The sequence below is a fragment of the Galeopterus variegatus genome, unplaced genomic scaffold (genome assembly GCF_000696425.1).
Source record: "Galeopterus variegatus unplaced genomic scaffold, G_variegatus-3.0.2 Scaffold9863, whole genome shotgun sequence".
Lineage (NCBI taxonomy): Eukaryota > Metazoa > Chordata > Mammalia > Dermoptera > Cynocephalidae > Galeopterus > Galeopterus variegatus.
Genome location: NW_007735974.1, coordinates 23,979 through 24,966, shown reverse-complemented (window position 1 = coordinate 24,966; position 988 = coordinate 23,979).

Genomic DNA, 988 nt, shown 5'->3' with positions numbered 1-988 from the left:
GAAAAAGGAGATTGCATTGAAAACATATTCAACAAAATACTGGCGGAAAACTTCCCAGGTATAGGAAAAATCACAGATGTTCAGATCCAGGAAGCTCAACGATCTCGAAACGTATTCAACCCAAAAAGGGCTTCACCAAGGCATATTATAGTCAAATTGGCAAAACTCAAGGACAAAGAGAGAATCTTGAAAGCTGCAAGAGAGAAGCATCAAATCACCTATAAGGGAGCCCCAATCAGGCTAACATCAGACTTTTCATCACAAACCCTAAAAGCCAGAAAGGAATGGGAGGATATATTCAAAATACTAAAAGCCAGAGATTGTCAACCAAGAATACTCTACCCTGCAGGGCTATCCTTCTGAAATGAAGGGCAAATAGTAGATTTCTCAGACAGACAAAAACTGTGGGAGTTCACCACCACAGGACCACCCTTACAAGAAATTCTCAAAGAAGTACGGGGTTTGGTTACTGAAAAATAACCACCACTGCCATAAAAACCCAAGAAAAATCTAAACACACTACTATAATAAAAATGGCATACATGAAGAAAATACAAATGGAAATAAAAAAATTTATTGAAACTAATGAAAATAATGATACATCATACCAAAACTTGTGGGATACAGCAAAGGCAGTACTTAGGGGGAAATTTATTGCATTAAATGCCTACCTCAGAAAAATGGAAAGTTGGCAAGTGAACAATCTAATAATGCGCCTTAAAGAACTAGAAAAACAAGAACAATCCAAACCTAATGTTAGCAGAAGGAAAGAAATCATCAAGATCAGAGCAGAACTTAATGAAATTGAAACCCAAAAAACAATACAAAAGATCAACGAATCAAAAAGTTGGTTTTTTGAAAAGATAAATAAAATCGACAAACCACTTTCATGGCTAACAAAAAAAAGAAGAGAGAAGATTCAAATAACAAAAATTAGAAATGAAAAGGGTGATATTACAACCGACCCAAATGAAATACAAGAAATCAT